This window comes from Pseudoliparis swirei, chromosome 18 (assembly GCF_029220125.1).
Source record: "Pseudoliparis swirei isolate HS2019 ecotype Mariana Trench chromosome 18, NWPU_hadal_v1, whole genome shotgun sequence".
Classification (NCBI taxonomy): Eukaryota; Metazoa; Chordata; class Actinopteri; order Perciformes; family Liparidae; genus Pseudoliparis; species Pseudoliparis swirei.
The window spans coordinates 4,167,642-4,173,999 of record NC_079405.1 but is presented as its reverse complement, the minus strand read 5'-3'; the positions used below and the strand labels follow the sequence as shown (position 1 = coordinate 4,173,999).

General features: G+C 49.2%; 1 long non-coding RNA gene across 1 annotated transcript; it reads right to left on the bottom strand.

Annotated features, from left to right (window-relative positions):
* Nucleotides 1–450: 450 nt before the first annotated feature.
* LOC130208184 (uncharacterized) lies at nt 451–5,190 on the bottom strand. Its single transcript, XR_008834372.1, has 2 exons — nt 5,008–5,190; nt 451–677 (listed from the first exon to the last, which is right to left on the bottom strand). It is a non-coding gene; the product is annotated as an uncharacterized LOC130208184 (long non-coding RNA).
* Nucleotides 5,191–6,358: the final 1,168 nt, after the last annotated feature.

The window sequence follows — 6,358 nt, the reverse complement described above, 5'->3', positions numbered from 1 at the left end:
TAATAACGAATTATAGAAACGCTGGCGTAATTGTGACACAGCAGCAATAATATTGAACATGTCCTTGTTGTCGGACCAATAACGAATCATCTCCTCTCATCTGAACAATGTTTATCCTAACAACAAATTGTCATGTGATTTTCCAGATTTCCATTAATTATGACTAGCCTGTTTTCCAGAAGAGAAAATGTCTATTAATGTTCTCTGTGTCCAATTTATTTAAACTTCTGGATATGTGCTTTTTATTTGTGTTCATTTGTAAACCATCAGTAACATTTTGGGGTTACATGTTTTATGTAATGTTAATATAATGAGTGTGTATGTGCAGGTCAGTGCAGCGCGGATGATGAACTCATGACTCAATAACTGAGAAAGGAACATGAGGCCTCAACAATAATCTCCTCCAGTGACGCGTTGAGAGCGTCTCAGAGAAAACACACAGCCGCCGTGTCATAGCTAATTAAAATCTCTTTATTACAATCACATGTACATCGTCAAATTACCCCCCAAAAAGCTCGCTGTCGTGAAAATTACCCTCGCACAGACGGATGGAGGCGGAGGAGGGGGGGGTGTCTGGGGGGGGGGCAGATGGAGTAAAACCAGCAGCAAGTGTCTCCGCTCCAGTGTGCTTTTAAATCCACATCACATGAGGACGGCGGCTCTATTTTCAGCTCCCGCTGTCCTTGTGTAATGTAAGCAAAGAGAGTGAAGGAGGAGGGGAGGAGGGGAGGAGGGGGGGTGACAAATTATCTTTCTTCGTCATCCATTATTCAGGCTGGTTGAGTCACAGCTGAGAGAGAGAGAGAAAGAGAGAGAGAGAGAAAGAGAGAAGACATGGACTCCAACAGATTCCACGTTTTCTCTCTCCGAGTTTGAGTGTTTTAAACCAACAGTTTGAATTCTCTGTTCTCTAGATGTCTGTTTACTCTCCGTGTGTCCGGGACAGAGAGGAGGGGGGGGGCGTCTGATTTTTAAATGAACCAGTTGCTCCGGAGTGGCCGCCTCACTCTGAGGACCGGAGCTCCTCAGACTCACCGGGTGGCCTCCCACCGAGCCCGTCAGTTTTGTTTATTACCTTCGCATTGAAAATGCGGAAGGTTATGTTTTGATCGCCGTGTATTTATTTATTTGTATGCGTGTTATTCGCATAACTAGAAAAGTATTAAACCGAATCGCATGAAATTCGGTGGGATGATTGGTTATTATCCGGGAACCATTTGATTAGATTTAGGGATCGATCGGGTCAAAGGTCAAGGTCAAAGTCATGAAAAGGTCAAAATCTTCTTTTTACCAATTGGCATGCAACTAATGCCAAAATGTTAATAATTCAATGCCCAATCTTGTGATATGCGAAGGTATGCGCTCTACCGAGTGCCCGTTCTAGTTTAAGATGCATTTTAGTTTTTATCTCTTGTCATTAGGTCAAAATCGAACCAATACTCCCATCAGCCTCAACTGTGCCCACCGTGTAGAGCTGTTAGACGTTAGCGCGCTACAAGTCAATTCAACTTGTCGTTTCCTTCTGCTCCCGATCGCTATGCCAACGCATCCGGTAAAACCACAACTTGTGCGTATCTCTATTTCTATTTCTCGTTTTTTTCTTTTGCTTCCAGTATTTGTGCTCATCGCGTCTCGGACACACGGAGAAGAAACTGAAACACGTGGCTCTGGAACGAGATTTATCTGGATTTGAGTGTCGGTGATCCTATATATATTTCATGGATGCCACGTCTAACATTCAGAACAAACTGAACCACGTTCCGTGAATTTTGACAATATTGTGAGTGTTAAACGTACTAATACTACAAAGTTCACCTGTGTGCTGTGTACACAGCCTCCATAACACCGCTATAACAGAACCACATGATAAACCACTGGAGGCGTCTGGTGGCTTCGGCATGGAACCAACCTCATCTGCACTTTCTCACAAAATCAATATGTACATGTCCTAATGACACAAAACAACAGTAAAATTCAATTTAGCCGTGTAGAGACAGTAATATTCACATTGTGTGTCCACTCGTCGAAAATGGTAAATCAAAGTGTCACCGGTAAATCAAGTTAAACTCTTCACACTGGTTTCACCACGAGAAAAATATTGAAATATGTCCAACACAATGACCATAAACTTATTTCCCCCCCCCCCCTCCCCGAAATCACGATGACAGTTCATAAAGAAAACATCAACACCACTCGTCGTATCTACAGTCGCCCCCCCCCTGGTTCAGACACTTTTTCGTATAAAAAATGATGTGCAAAAAGTTTGTTTTCTTAGGTCCCTCTCATGGAAAACAATGTAAAGAAACAATGTAAATATCTACATAACCTTTTGCCCCCTCGCCATTTTAGATTCTAGGATTCCTGTGCGCCCGCGGAGACTCGTCTCGTTTGTGCGTCTGATTTCAAACGAGTTTCGCCTGATGGCAACACTGTCGTCGTCTTATTAAAACTAGCTTGAGGTATTATTGCACTTTTTTTGTTTTCTCCCCGAAATGCAGATCTGGAGTCAGTAGATTTCAGACGTCCTCCCAATGTGCCCGCTTGTAGTGGAATGTCAGCGCTGACTGGAGGCGTGGCCTCTCCTCTCTTCCCGCCACACGCGGATGTCAGTAAACACGCGTCCGCTGTCACCTGGGCAGGTAGGTCTGTAAACACACCGAGAGCCACGTGCCGCGGAGGGCCGACCGCGAGTCAGCAGAACGGCGACGGGGAGTTCCGATCGTCAGACTTTTTATCCGAATGTTTTTATTTTTATTTTTGCACGCGATATAAAGAAAGTTCAGTCTTCATCACAGAGGATGAGGAGGCTGCGGCCGACTGACGCTGTCGTGGTTACACGGGAAACAATGGAGGCGACGCGTCTGTTGTTTTCTGATTGTAGCCACACCAGATAAAATGACTTCTGACGCTCATGGGAAACCTGGAGAAGTCATGGAATTTTAAAATGGTTATTATTTCCAGGCCTGGAAAAATCGTTGAAAAAAAATTTATCTCAAAAGTTTTGGAAAATGTGTTGAATTAAAATGTTCCTTTACACAGTTTGATTAAAAATATAAACATTTATATCAATAGTTATTCTTTTAATCAAACTATTCGCATTCATTTGTGTCACTTAAGGTTTATACTCATGTAGACACCAAGATTTCACATGTTTGGTCATGGAGATTTGGTTTAAATCCACTGGTCAACTTGTGTATGAACCCTGCTGTTACCTATTTGTTATTCATTTGTTGTGTATATCTCATAACTACTCGTGGTGTTGCCTTGGCAACCATTTTGCCACTCTTTTTACATTTGCATTGAAAATGCGGAAGGTTCTGTTTTGATCGCCGTGTATTTATTTATTTATTTGTATGCGTGTTCCTCGCATAACTCAAAAAGTATTAAACCGAATCGCATGAAATTCGGTGGGATGATTGGTTATTATCCGGGGACCATTTGATGAGATTTTGGGATCGATCGGCTCAGGGGTCAAGGTCAAGGTCATGAAAAGGTCAAAATCTTCTTTTTACCATAGCGCGTTCAATTTGTATCCAATTGGCATGCAACTAATGCCAAAATGTTCATAATTCAATGCCCAATCTTGTGATATGTGAAGGTATGCGCTCTACCGAGTGCCCGTTCTAGTTTTATGGATGAATCTGATATTTCTGCCGCCGCTGACTCTAAATTCAAAAGTGCAGTCTGAATTATACGACGGGAACGCCGGATGAACGCCAAGCGGATCATTTCCCAGATGAAAGCTGCAGCTCAGCGACACCCTCCCCGGCACGTGGCTCCCCACCCCTCATCAACACGGCTTCACGAGTGGTTTCTTCTTCCTCTTCCTCTTCGTTTCAGTTACAAAAAGCTCCCACCGATTGATATTCTAATTGTAAACAGAGTTTATATAAAAACCATATTCAGGGATTTGGTATCAACCCTCCGATGTCATCGTCTGCTACGGTGGATGTGTTCTGCGGCCCCGATGGAGACGCCGTGGTGTGTGTGTTCGATCGTTAGTGCGCGTCACGCAGAACAGTATTGCTCGCCGACATCTCGCCGTCTGCTGGAGGATCGGAGTCCTGACCCACGCTGTTGTTGTAATTTTTTTTTGTCAAAAGATTCTGTGAGACACACGTAGCATAAGATGTAAAGCATGAAGCAGGCGATGCAATCATCTGACCTCGTTCCACACACACACACACACACACAGGTGGTGTCCGCAGTGCTGTACAGTGGTGACACGGCCACACATAAAGCTATCGGTTGAGGTGATGCACAGCGATGGCGGTGAAGGTTTCCCTCTCGCACACACACACACATTCATTAAAGGAACAGGCGGACATGTTTAGGTAAATCGCCTTGTTCGCCGCCGTGCGGCGGGACGGACGGTCGGTTTCATTTGAGAGCGTCCGGTGCAGATATGATGATGAAGAGGAGCTCGTTCTTCGTGGACTGAGGAAGTCTCAGAAAGACTCCAAAAAAGGACAGCGCACACTGTTCTGTGTGTGTAGTCTGCCGGACAACCGACTCACTAACGATTACGCTGGCCGTCAATTATTTTAACGTTTAATTGATTATTTGTTTTGTTCACAACATCAGAAAATTGTGAAAATTAAATATATATTTTTTTAATATAGCCTAATATCTCAAATTACGAATTAGCCTCCAGGGGGCTTAAAAAAAATCTAAGTGTCGTTGTGGGATCACGTTCTCAAAAAATCTATTTGTCCACAACTCAGCAAAAAAAACAGAATTACATGACCAATTAATGGATTTTCAAAACTGTTGGCAATTAATGTAATAGTTTACTAATCTATGAATCGTTGCCACTTTGGAGTTGTTGTAAAAAAATATTTTTTTTCTTTTCAGATAAAGCTCTGTTGAACCCGTGCTGGACTTCTCTCTGCACTCGACACACGGAGATGAAACTGATATCCATCTGACCTCAGAGAACACCGAACACGAGGATCCACCTCAATGTCGTTTTGTTAGCGTAACACACACACGCACACACACACGCACACGCGCGCGGTTACAGTTGCGGTCACACGGTGGTGACCGTGAGCAGCGAGCTGCTGCGCGGCACGCCGTCCTGGTTGTGCAGCCGGGTGCCGTGAGCCAGCAGCTCCTCCACCGTGGTCCAGTCGTCCAGCAGCTCCCTGTTCCTCAGGCGACTCAGCTTCCTCTGACTCAGCTCCAGCACCGTGTTGCACCTCCCTTCCGCAAAAGCCCCGCCCCCTCTGCCGTCCGGCACGCCCCCGCCGCCGGCTCCGCCCCTGACGATGACGTCGCGCGGCGCCCCCCCTCTGGCCTGCTGCTGCTGCTGCCTCTGCTCGCGGGCCAACAGGAAGTGTTCCCTCCTCTCCATCCGACTCCAGTACCGGCCCATCAGCATGTCGGTGTTGTTCTCCTCGTCCGTGCTCATCCCGCTGCGCTCGTCCGCCAGCTGAGACGCCCGGTCCCTCAGCAGCTGGTTCCGGGAGACCCGCGAGGTCCCGTTGGGTTTGCAGCCCGGGTTGAATTTAGGCGGCAGACCGCAGCCGGGGTTGGGGCTGGAGCACGCCGTCACGCGGCCCGCCTTGGAGTCCCAGCCGCCAGCGGAGCCGGCCCCCGTGTGGCCCTCCATGGTGCTGTAGAGGCCCCTCCCTCCCCCGCCGCCCTGGGACTGCCGGTTGGCCGGTTTGGGCCAGGTGTCGTTGACGTCTCCGGCCTGAGGAGGGTGCATCAGAGCCCGGAGGTGCTGCTGCCGCTCTCTCTCCATCTCCTCTTGCATCTGCGCCTCCCTCTCCCTCTCTCTCTCCCTCTCGCTCTCTCTCTCCCTCTCCAGCTCTTTCTCTTGCATCTGCCTCTTTTGTTCCAGCTCCCTCTCCGCCACCAGTTGCTCGGGCATCGCGCTTCTGTCTTGCGCGTGCCACCAGTCGCGGCGAGCGAGCTGGGCGTCGGGGTTGTTGTCGTAGCAACACTCGTGGGCGTTGGCGCCCCTCACGTGCACCGCGGCGCCGGGGTGCTGCTGTGGCGGCAGGGCCAGGCCCGCCGGGCCGGGAGCCCCCAGCTCCCCGTCCTCCGGCGGGCCCCCCGGCGGGAGGACGTCGTCGCCCCCGCAGTGGTGCACGGTGGCGGCGCAGTAGGAGGGCGACGCCGGGTGGCTGGCGCGCCGCCGGTACTCCTGCGGAGGAGGGCGGTGGTGCAGAGTCCGGCTTCTCCTCAGCGTCCCCACGGAGCCGCAGCTCTGGTGGTGCCGCTGCACGGGTACCAGAGGTCTCCGGTGGCCGGACGGGGTGCTGCAGGTGGAGAGGACCGGCGGGGCCGCCATCCGCGAGAGTCCGGCGTGAGCGTGGGACGGGTTGAAGAGGGCGCCGCTGCTGGAGCTGTG